The sequence below is a fragment of the Diceros bicornis genome, chromosome 5 (genome assembly GCF_020826845.1).
Source record: "Diceros bicornis minor isolate mBicDic1 chromosome 5, mDicBic1.mat.cur, whole genome shotgun sequence".
NCBI classification, from domain to species: Eukaryota; Metazoa; Chordata; class Mammalia; order Perissodactyla; family Rhinocerotidae; genus Diceros; species Diceros bicornis.
In genome coordinates this window covers 19,089,621-19,101,643 of record NC_080744.1, presented here as the reverse complement: position 1 = coordinate 19,101,643, position 12,023 = coordinate 19,089,621, and the positions used below count along the sequence as shown (strand labels likewise).

The window sequence follows — 12,023 nt, the reverse complement described above, 5'->3', positions numbered from 1 at the left end:
TGTTCTGGCATTATTTGTTCAAAAGACTATATCTTCTCCATTGTATTGCCTTTGCTCCTGTTGTCAAAGATCAGTTGACTATATTTACATGGGTCTACTTCTGGGTCTCTGTTCTGTTCCCTTGACCTATTGGTCTATTCTTTCACCAACACCTCAGTCTTCCTTACTGTAGCTTTATAATAAGTCCTGAGTCAGGTAGTGTCATTCTTGACTTTGTGCTTCTTCAATATTGAGTTGGCTATTCCAGGTCTTTTGCCTCTCCATATAAACTTTAGAATCAATTTGTTGATGCCCACAAAATGACTTACTGGGCTTTTGATTGGGATTGCATTAAATCTACAGATCAAGTTGGCAAGAATTGACATATTGACGATATTGAATCTTATTATCCATGAACATAGAATATCTCTTCATTTATTTAGTTCTCCTTTCATTCTAGTCATCAGAATTTTGTGGGTTTCCTCACATAGATTTTGTACATATTTTGTTAGATTTATACCTAGGTACTTCATTTCTTTTGGGTGCTAATATAAATGATATTGCATTTTTAATTTCAAATTCCCCTTGGTCATTGCTGGCATATAGGAAAGCAATTGACTTTTGTATATTAACCTTGAATCCTGCAAACTTGTTTTAATCGGTTATTAGTTTCAGGAGTTTTTTGGTCAACTCTTTTGGATTTTCTACACAGTCAGTCATGTCACCTGCACATAAAGACAGTTTTATTCTATTTATTCTCAAATTTTTGTTTGTCTGAAAAAGCTCTTACTTCTCCCTCACTTTTGAAGGATAATTTCACAAGGTACAGGATTCTAGGTTGGTGACTTTTTTCTCTGAACACTAAATATTTCACATCACTCTCTTCTTCCTTGCATAGTTTCTGAGGAAAAATAGAATGTAATTCTTATCTTGGTTCCTCTATAGGTGAGGTGGCTTTTTCCTCTGGCTTCTTTCGGGACTTTTTCTTTATCTTTGATTTTCTGAAGTTGACTATGATATGCCTCGGTGGAGGATTTTTGATATTTATCTTGCTTATTATTCTTCTCTGGGCTTCCTGAATCTATGGTTTAGTGTCTGGCATTAAGTTGGGGAAATTCTCAGTCACTATTGCTTCAAATGTTATTGCCATTATGTATATTTACACCTTTTATCATTGTCCCACAGTTCTTAGAAATTCTATTTTTTTCCCAGTCTTTTTCTTTTTGCTTTTCAGTTTTGCAAGTTTCCTTTGTCATATCCTGAAGCTCAGAAATTGTTTCCTCAGCTATGCCCAGTCTACTGATGAGCCCACCAAGGCATTCTGTATTTCCGCTACATTTATTTTGATCTCTGGCATTTCTTTTCTATTCTTTCTCAGGTATGTCCTCTTTCTGCTTACATTATCCATCTGTCCTTGCATGTTGCCTACTGCTTCCATTAAAGCTATTAATCATAGTTTTTTAAAATTTCTCTTCTGATAATTCCAACATTCCTGCCATATTTGACTCTGGTTCTGATGTTTGTTCAGTCTATTCAAACTGTGTCTTTTTTCCTGTTAGTATGCCTAGTAATTGTGAAAGGTGGACATGATGTACTGGGTAAAAGTAACTGTGTTAAATAGACCTTTTGTGATGTATTGGTAAGGTATGGGGGGAGGGGAAGCGTTCTATAGTCTTATGGTCAGATTTCAGTCTTTCAGCGAGCCTGTGCCTCTAGACCGTGAACAATTGCTTCTCAGTTTTCCTCCCCTCTACCCTTTTTAGGTGAGACAGGATAGCTTGAGCAGGCTAGAGTGGGGTATTCCCCTTCCCCCAGGTCAGTTAGGCTCTGGTTAAATAGTTTCTCTCGAGGGCAGGCCTTGTTAAGAACAGAACGCTCTGCCAGATTTCAAAAGTTTTCCTTTTCCCCCTCCCCCTGCCAGAAGCATGAGGGGATTTTTCTCTGTAATGAGCTGGTAGAGCTCCTAGAGGTAAAACTCACCTATGACTGGATCTTCCTGGAGTTTTTAACTCGCAGACTTGTCCACACCGAGCCTCCAGCAATTTGTCAACTATACTTTAGGTTTTCTTACCCCAGCACTGGTTCCCACAGAGGTTGCTGCTCTTGGGTTTCTGTTCCAGTAAGTTGTGATTCTCTTTATCCACCTGTCAGTCTCTCCAATTTGAGGGGCAGTGGTTTGCCCTGTGACCTCATTTCTATGATGGATCTAAGAAAAGTTGTTGATTTCTCAGTTTGTTCAGCTTTTTACTCGTTAGGACAGAGCATAAGCTCCTTACATGCCAGACCAGAAACCCCCTATTTCATTTTTACAGACAATTATACTGAGGTTCAAAAAGACATCTAATTAAGGCTACAAACTATAAAGGTATTTGGAGACACACTGCACAGTTACCTAGCCAGGGCATGAAGAAGTCTCATGAAAAGTGCTTTCTCACGGACAGACTTGACATCCACAGAGCTGAGGCAAAGCCACTTTGTTTCTTTGCTAAACTCTTCTACTTGATTAGACAGTCGCTTCCCCTAGTCTTCGGGCCACCAGTGGCAGTAGTTAAAAAGGTACACAGAGCTCCATATGGAAGACTGCTTTTTCCATGACTTCCATGTCACGAGGACAGTAGTTAAGAAAGGGCTCCTGAATTCAGAGTGTTCATGAAAAGACCTTTGTCTACCATCCTGCAAAATTTTCAACCTTACATCCACTACCTACCTTTTCAGTGCTGATATCATTATGCCCTTTCCATAGTAACTATAAATAGCCCAGGATTCCTCTTGAACCTGAAAATCGTAACCCTCCAGGACCCTATAAGCAGAAGATAACCCTCCTGCACTCACCACCCTCACTCATTTCCTATCCTACTTCCTATCTTTATTTTTCTCAGTAGCATGTTTCACTATATGACATATCTTATTTATCTGCTCCTCCCCCCACTAGAATTAAGCTCTATAAAGTCAGGAATTATATGTCTTTAGTTCACTGTTGTCCGCAGAGCCTAAAGTAGTGCCTGACATATAGTAGGTTTGTAAATCTTTATTGAATGAATGATTCTTTCATAAGTGAAAACGATTTTCAATCAAATTGACTCTGTGTCTAGGATGTCAATTGGTTTGAATACTTTCAAAACTCGATTGACATTTTATTTGACTAGCAAATGTGTTCAGTCAAAATGTCATTATATAGGCATCATTTATATGATATCTTCTCACTAATATAATTATATGTAAAGTTATTTGCATTTCCCAAAAATATTTTCCCAATGATACAATATACTCAAACCCTAGAACACAATCTGGTGCAGAATTACCTAAATGAGGTTCAGTAATGTTTAAATATGATCATATTAATTTATAAATGCATACTCTATATAATATCTAAAATATTTTATTAAAGTAAAATGTTATGGCTAGGAAATAAAACACTAAAACCTTAAAAAACTTTTTATGACTGGATGGAGCAATTGTAGGTATTGTTATTTTCCTCTTTACACTTTTGGATACTTTCCAAATTTTCTACAATGACTATTAATTTTATAAGAAGGGAAAATATTATTTAAAACAAAGAATATTTTAGGATCCTGAAGGCAAAAATATGAATTGCACAGTAAAATTAAAGATATAAAAGTTAGGTAGAATGGTCTATTCTCTCATTTATCTTAATACTATGTTGACTACTAGTTCTAAAACTGTTCACTCATCAAGTGAATGATTTTAATTTTTATTATATCATGTGTTTCTTGATGTAATATTTCTTATCAGCATTAATTATTTGGGGCTTTTTTTTCTATTTCACGTGAATTAAGTAGCATATTTTGTTAATTTTATTTTTAGAACATTTTCAGATTTACAGAAATATCATGAAGATAGTAGTGATTTCCCATAAATTCTGTATCCAGTAGCCCCTATTATTAACATCTTACAATTTGTTGTTAGTACCATCAAGTCTATTCTGATGCCTAGTGACCTTGTGCACAGCAGAGCAGCACAGTGCCCCACCTTTTTGCACCATCCTCTCACCTACCTGTGCTATATTAGACAATGCTCCACTGCTATTGATTTTCATGGACAATTTTTCCAGAAGTGGGTGGCCAGGTCCTTCTTCCTGAACATCTTATATTAGTATAGTACATTTGCTACAACTAATGAACCAATATTGATGTACTATCTTTAACCAAAGTCCATACTTTATTCAGATTTCTTTAGTTTTTACCCAATGTCCTTTCATTGCTGTTCCAGAATCCCATCCAAGATACCATATTACATTTAGTTATCAGGTTCCCTTAGGCTACTCTTCACTTTGACAGTTGTCAGAGTTCCCTTGTTTTTGATGACTTTGACAGTTTTGAGGAGTACAGATTAAATATTTTGCAAAACGTCTCTCTATTAGGATTTGTCTGATGTACTTCTCATTGGCAGACTGGGGTATGTGTTTCTGGGAGGAAGACCATAGAAGTGAAGTGTCGTTATTCTCACGTCATATCAATGGTACATACTATCAACGTGACTTACCATTGTTGATATTGACTTTGATCATCCGGCTGAGGAGTGTTTCTCAGGTTTCTCCACTGTAAAGTAATTGTTTTTACCCCTTTCCATACTGTACTTTTTGGAAGTGAGTCACTGTGCCTAGCCCTCATTAAAGACTGGAGAACTATGTTCCATTTCTTTGAGGGCAAAGTATCTACAAAAATTTGGAATTTATTTCCATAAATTTGGACTTATTTGGAATTCTTCTATAAGGGATCTTTATCTCCTTTCTCATTTATTTACTTATTTATTCATTCATTCATTCATTCATTCAATCTTTTGTTTATATAAGTATAGACTTAAACGAGTATTCATTTTATACTTTGGTTAAAGTCCAATACTACTTTATTTCTCTGCTCATGGTTCTATCCCCAGCTATTGAGAGCTCTTTCACTTGGATCCTATGTCCCTTGTAACATATCCCTATCAGTGTGTGTGTGTGTGTGTGTGTGTTGTGTGTAGCGCTTCTTTACTTTCTGGTGCTATAAGATGATCCAGGCTCATCTGCCCCAAACCTAGAATCAGTCATTTCTCTCTGGAACTCTGGTTCCTTTTATTGGAGAATGGTATTAGAAACCAAGATCTAGGTACTAGGTATATTCTTTGCTAATGGAGTGTCATTTCTTTTAGGCTCTCTCAGCTGATAGAGCAAAGAAATATTTTTGAGCATATTAATCCATGTATTTACAGATATGTATAAATATTACTATATGTAACAATTTGTATCTATATGAAGGTAAACATAAGTTCATACTGATGTCTCCAACTCTAATCCATTACCACATTGATCGTTTTATTCTCTTTCCTTTGCTTATTTGTAAATTCTTACTCCAACAGTAAGAAAGCTAGCTCTCACAATCCACTATCTATTTACTTAATTATTCAATTCTAGTATACGCATATAGCAATATCAGAAGTGTTAACCCATACACCCATGGGGAAAAAAAACTTTATAAACTATAGTGTAGCCCTTATGCACAGTTCTTTTACCTTATTTCTTACAATCTCTACTTATTTCCAAAGTTACTTATGTCAGCACTTTTTCTCCCCACCACCTTCAGTGAGGTTGTTTCAAATACTTGTAATAAGGTTATATATTTTGTCAATACTGCATTCCATCCTGAGATCTCAGGACCTCCTAAATGATTTTTGTAAATTTGCATACATTGTTTCACTCTTTGTACAGCACTCTTCTCTGGGTTTTGACAAATGCACAGTGTCATATGTCCACCATTGCAGTATTACACTGAATAGTTTCACTACCCTATACATCCTGTGTTTCACGTATTCAATTCTTCCCCCTCCCTTCCTGCAACCACTAATCTTTTTACTGTCTCTATAGGTTTGCCTTTTCCAGATGTCATATAATTGGAATTATATAGTATGCAATCTTTTCAGGTGGCTTGTTTCACCTTAAAAATATGCATTAAGATTCAGAGCCAGCCCTGATGGCCCAGCAGTTAAAGATTAGCACGCTCCATTTTGGCGGCCCGGGTTCGGTTCCTGGGTGTGGAACCACACCACTCATCTGTCAGTAGCCATGCTGTAGTGGTGGCTCACACAGAAGAACTAGAAGGACTTAACAACTAGAATATACAACTAGGTATTGGGGCTTTGGAGAAGGTAAAAAAAGAGAGGACGATTGCAACAGATGTTAGCTCAGGGTGAATCTTTCCCAGCAAAAGAAAAAAATAAAGCGGGAGGGGGGCAGATCATTTAAAAAAAAAAAAGATTCATCTATGTCTTCTCATGGCTTGATAGTTCATTTATGTTTATCACTGAGTAATATTTCATTGTGTGGATGTACCACAGTTTGTTTATTTATTCACCTATTGAAGGACCTCTTGGTTGTTTCTGGGTTTTGGTGATGACCCAGTTATTACAAACCTTCATGTTCAGGCTTTCATGTGGACACAAGTTTGCAAAACAGTTGGAAAAATGTCTAGGAGCATGATTGCCTATGATACGATCATACGGTAAGACTATGTTTAGCATTATCAGAAACTTTCCAACTGTCTTCCAAAGTGACTGTACCATCTTGCCATCCCACCAGTAATGTTGCTCCAAATCCTCACCATCTTTGGTGTTGTCAGTCTTCTTTTTTTAATTTTACTCATTCTAATAGGTATGTAGTGGTGTCTCATTGTTCCTATTTGGAATTTCTTGATGACAAATGATGTTGATCATCTTTTCATATTTATTTTCCATCTATTTATCTTCTTTGTGATATTTTTGTTTTACTCTTTAAATAAGGTTGGTTGTTTTCTTATGGGCTGATTTTAAGAGTTATTTCTATATTTAGGATACAATTTCTTTTCAGGTAAGTGTTCTGCAAATATTTCTCCTGGTGTGTGACTACTATCATTATTCTCTTAATGGTATTGAATTCAATTTGCTATTTTGTTGAGGATTTTTGATCTGTGTTCATGAAAGATAGTGATCTATCATTTCTCTTCCTTATAGTGTTTTTGTCTTGTTTTGCTATTAGGGTAATGCTGGCCTCATAGAATGAGTTAGGAAGTGTTTCTTCTGCATCTATATTCTGGAAGAGATTGTGGAGAATTGGTATAATTTCCCCCTTAAATGCTTGGTAGAATTCACCAGTGAAACCATCTGAGCCAATGCTTTCCTGTTTTGAAAGGTAATTGTTGATTCAATTTATTTAATAGATATAGGCTATTCAAAATAGATATTCTTCTTGTGTGAGTTTTGGTAGTTTGTATTTGGCAATTTGGTAGTTTCAATTCCTTGAAAGCAAGGAATTGGTCTACTTTTTATAAGATATCAATTGGGAGCAGAAAGTTAATAATACTCCTTTATTATTCTATTAATGTCCTTGAGACCAGTACTGATGATCCTTCTTTCCTTTCTGATACTGTGAATTTGTGTATTCTCTATTTTTTCTTGGTTAATTTGCCTTTATCAAATTTATAGGTTTATCAAATTTATAGATCATTTCAAAGAAGCAGTCTTTGGTGTCATTGATTTCCCCATTCTTTCCTGTTTTCAATTGCATTGATTTCTGCTCTAATTTTTATTATTTATTTTCTCTTGCTTGATATAGGCTTAAATTGGTCTTCTTTCTCTAGTTTCCCAAAGTGGAAGCTTAGATTATTGATTATAGATCTTTCTTCTTTTCTAATATATGCGTTTAATGCTATAAATTTCCCTCTAAGTACTGATTTCACTGAATTACACAAATTTTGATATGTTGTATTTTCATTTTCATTTAGTTCAAAATATTTAAAATTTTTTTCTTGAGATTTCTTCTTTGACCCATATGTTATTCAAAAGTATGTTGTCTGATCTCCAAATATTTGGGAGTTTTTCTAGCTAGCTATGTGTTATTGATTTCTAGTTTAATCCTATTGTGGTCAGAAAACATACCCCATGTGATTTATTTTCTTTTAAATTTGTTAAGGTGTGTTTTTTGACCGGGCATATGGTCTATCATTAAGAACGCTACAGGCAATCTTGAGAAAAATGTATATTCTTCTGGTGTTGGATGGAGTATTCTGTAAATGTTAATTAGTTCAGGTTTATTGATAATGCTATTCAGTTCAACTATATCCTTACTGATTTTCTGCCTGCTTGATCTGTCAGTTACTGACAGAAGGGCGTTGAAATCTTTAACTATAACAGCGGATTTGTCTATTTTCCTTGAAGTTCTATCAATTTTTAGCTCACATATTTTGATGTGTTTTTGTTGAGGCACATATATATTGAGAACAGTTATCTGCTTGGGGAATTGGTCCTTAATTTTTGTATAATGCCTGTCTGTACCCCTGAAGTCAACTATATCTGAAGTTAATGTCGCTACTCTAGCTTTCTTTTGATTAGTATTAACAGGTTATTTCTCTCTCCATCCCTTTACTTTTAGGCTATCCGAGTCTTTATATTTAAAGTGGATTTCTTCTAGAGATCATATAGTCCAGTCTCTTTTTTAATATAACAATCTCTGTCTTTTAATTGGTATGTTTAGGCCATTTATGTTTACAATAAATTCTGATATAGTTGGATTAATAACTACCATGTTTTTGTTTTCTGCTCATTGCATGTATTCTTTGTTCCTTTTTCTCCCTCATTTATTACTTCCTTTGGTTTTAATTCAGCCTTTTATTTGACTCCATTTTCATTCTTCTCTTAGCATATGAATTATACTTATTTTAAAAAATTTTAGTGGTCACCCTAGAATTTGCCATATACACTTTTAACTAATCTATACCCACCTTCAAATAACACCATACCACTTCATGTGTAGTGCAGGACCCTTGTAGCAAAGTATCCCTGATTTCTCCCCGCTGTTTCTTACAATATTGCTGTCATCCATTTCATTTTTCCGTGGGCTATAATCACAGTATGTCATTACTATTATGACTTTAAATAAACAGTTGTATTTTAGATTAATTAAAAATAAGAAAAACAGAATGTTTTATTTAATAAAATGCTCTCATTTATTCCTTTTCTGATGTTCTTCCTTTCTTTATGTAGATCTGAGTTTATGAACTATATCTTTCTTTCTCCCTAAAGAATTTTCTTAAAATATTTCTTGCAGGGAAGGTCTAATAGTGATGAATTCCCTAAATTTTTATTTGTCTGAGAAAGTCTATATTTTTCTTTATCTTCTTAAGAATAATTTCACTGGATATAGAATTATAGGTTGAGGTTTTTTTTTCCACTTTAAGTATTTTAATTCACTCTCTTCTTGCTAGCATAGTGTTAGAAGGGAAGTCTGCTGTAATTCTTATCCTTTTTCCTCTATAAAATAAGTAAAGTATTTTTTTTCAATTCTGGCTAATTTCAACATTTTCTCTTTGTCTTTGGGCTTCTGCAGTTTGAATATGATATGCCTTGATTTTTTTGTATTTATGCTGCTTAGTGTTCTCTGAGCTTCCTAGATCTGTGGTTTGGTGTCTGTCATTAATATTAGAAAATCCTCAGCCATTATTACTTCAAATTTTTCTTCTGCTCCTTTCTCTCTTTCTTCTCCTTCTGGTATTTTCATTGCATGTAGGTTACGCTTTTTGTAATTGTACCGTACTTATTAGATGTTCTGTTCATTTTTTTTCTTTTTTCTTTTTTCTTCTTATTTTTGCATTTCTTTTTGGAAAGTTTATAGTGACCTGTCTTCAAGGTCACATATTGTTTTCTCAGCTATACTAAGTTTACTGATGAGCTCTTCTAAGGCATTCTTCATTTTTGTTACAGTGGTTTTGATTTCTAGCATTTTCTTCTGATTCTTTCCTCAAGTCTCCATCCCTCTGCTTACTTTACCCATCTGTTCTTGCATGCTGTCTATTTTTTCCATTAGCAGTCTTAACATATTAATCACAGTTATTTTAAATTCCTTGTCTCATAATTCCAACATCTGTGTCATATCTGATCTAGTCTGATGTTTGCTTTGTCTTCAGATTATGTTTTTCTCTTACCTTTTAGCATGTCTTGTAATTTTTTGCTGAAAGCCAAATATGATGTATTAGGCACTGAGGTAAACAGGCTTTAGTGTAAGGTTTTGTGTTAATGTGTCTAGGAGTAGGGCTGTGTTTAATGTTTGCTGTAGCTGTAAGTGCTACAGACTTCGAATTCCTTTAGTGCCCTTGTTTTTGTCTTTGGCTTCCCTATGAGCTCTTCTTTAGAAAAAAGCTATCTTGCACCTCGCTGATCTATAATGCACTGTTATCATACTGGATCCCTGTTGATATGATGGCAGAGAATGGGAGAAAGCAAGCATTCTATAATATTATGATTAAATCTCTGTCTTTTATTGGGTCTGTGCACCTAGGCTGTAACCTTTACAAGTTGTAGTTCTTAGATTTTTTTTCCCCTTAGGTGTTACAGGAAAGCTACAGGAGGCTGGAGTGGAAAGAATGCCTTTCCTTAGGTAGCTAAGGCTCTGATAAAGTCTTTCCCCTGAAGAGTAGCCCTTCATTATGAGAACACTCCTGGAATATTTCATGGTGGCTACTTTTCCCCTCCTCTGTGAGAGCCAGGAGGGAATCTTTCTTGGCTCTCCAAGGTGAGAACCTAAAATGGTTCATGGAGGTAAAACTCAAGAAAGTGTGGGGGCTCCCTTAGCACTACAGTCCCCAGAAGTCTCTCACTCTCACACTAGTCTGCATTCAGCCTTTAACAATTCATCAAAATTATCCTTTAAGTGTTTCCAGCACTTACGGCTCAAGTGACTTCTTCTTGAGGAAAGGAGATGGAGACTGTGACTCTACATCTGCCTGTCTCTTTGGATTTCAGGCTGGCAGTTTTCTCTGAAATCTCACCTCTCTGATAGGTCCAAGAAAAGTCATTGATTTTCAGTTTGTTCAGTATTTTTCTGGTTGTAAAAATGGGAGCAACAACTTCCAAGCTTTTTACATATCAGAATTGAAATCAGAAGTTTGATTTATTTTTATTTTTAAATCACTAGTGCTAGACTCTTTTGCCTGTACAGTCTCAATACCTCTAAAATTAAATATGCAAGCCTCTGTTGGTCTCACAAACACAAGCATCCATTGATGAGCTTGCCTCTCCTAAGGCTACAGAGGAAATACATGTGCCAGAGGAAATTTTAGCCCTGGAGTCATTTTTAAGGCTCTGGAAACCCCCACACATGAAAATATAAAATTGATATCATCATCCTCCAAGTTTTTATTTCACTGCTTTTAAAAGTAGTGAAATATATGCCACAATATGTCTCATTCTAAAGGTTGAAAAATTTATGCTATGACTATAATGACATCATTCTGCCTCCTACAGAAGGCTTTTGCTTGGAGAGTTCAGCAAGAGAACAAAATTAACAGGAAACGTCACTTTCACACACAGATGGAAAAATGTTAACATCTCCTGAATTCTATGACAGTCTCCTTGATGGGAACATATATGTCACCATAACGTCCCAACGATGTGCAAACACATCTTATGAGCAGGTGCTAAACTGAGGTCACTGCTGGAAGATGGAAGTTTTGGCAGCACTGAGAACAAAAGATTCCTCCTAGGTGTAGTTTCAAGCTAAGAAATAAAAATCATGTGTAAGAAATGTTCCAGGCAGCATAAAACTTCTGGATGCTTTCGTGACAATGTACAGAGGAGGCCTTTTATTACTTTTCTATTCAACCTTCATTTCATAGATGATACAGAAATCCTACTCCTTACTTAAAGATTTTGTGAAATAAAATAAAAATTTTCTACTGATTAAATAATGTTGTGACTGTTCCAAAATGAAAAATAAATATGTGACCCTTGCCCTCCTTGAGGCCTGATTTCATAACTGTGAATTATGAAAAGAGTACAGAAATATGTAGCAGATTCATTTTGCTCAAAGGTTCCCTATGTACACCCTAGGTGGTCTTCACCTCTAAAATGTATTCCATGTTTCCAATATACTGAGAACAATAAAGAACAGGCAAAAGCATATATAGCCAGTTCTATATCTAGGGAGAATATTAATGTGACTTTTCTATACATAAGATAGAGGAAACATTTTTTCTTTGCCATGTGTGATCCTAAGAAGGTTTTCTCTCTAAATGTTCACA

At 35.2% G+C, this 12,023-nt stretch overlaps 1 long non-coding RNA gene across 1 annotated transcript in view; it reads left to right on the top strand.

Annotated features, from left to right (window-relative positions):
• LOC131405705 (uncharacterized) overlaps positions 1 to 11,819 on the top strand; it is a 52,167-nt gene extending 40,348 nt beyond the window's left edge. The window contains exons 2-3 of the long non-coding RNA XR_009220019.1: positions 6,989 to 7,141; positions 11,248 to 11,819. This is a non-coding gene — a long non-coding RNA (uncharacterized LOC131405705). The remainder of the gene's footprint in view (positions 1 to 6,988; positions 7,142 to 11,247) is intronic.
• Positions 11,820 to 12,023: the final 204 nt, after the last annotated feature.